Here is a 250-nt window from a genome sequence, read left to right on the forward strand (position 1 = left end):
TACTTCTTTTCTTCTTCTTCTTTTTTCATCTTTTTTCTACTTCTTTTACTTCTTTTCTTTTCTTCTTTTCTTCTTCTTCTACTTCTTCTACTTCTTTTCTTCTTCTTCTTCTTCTTTTCTTCTACATATTCTTTTTTCTTCTACTTCTTTTCTTCTTCTTCTTCTTCTTCTTCTTCTTCTTCTTCTTCTTCTTCTTTTTTCATCGAAAACCCATGCACTAAATCTAACACTAACACATATGTAGCACTAA

Source organism: Triticum dicoccoides, chromosome 4B (genome assembly GCF_002162155.2).
Source record: "Triticum dicoccoides isolate Atlit2015 ecotype Zavitan chromosome 4B, WEW_v2.0, whole genome shotgun sequence".
NCBI lineage: Eukaryota > Viridiplantae > Streptophyta > Magnoliopsida > Poales > Poaceae > Triticum > Triticum dicoccoides.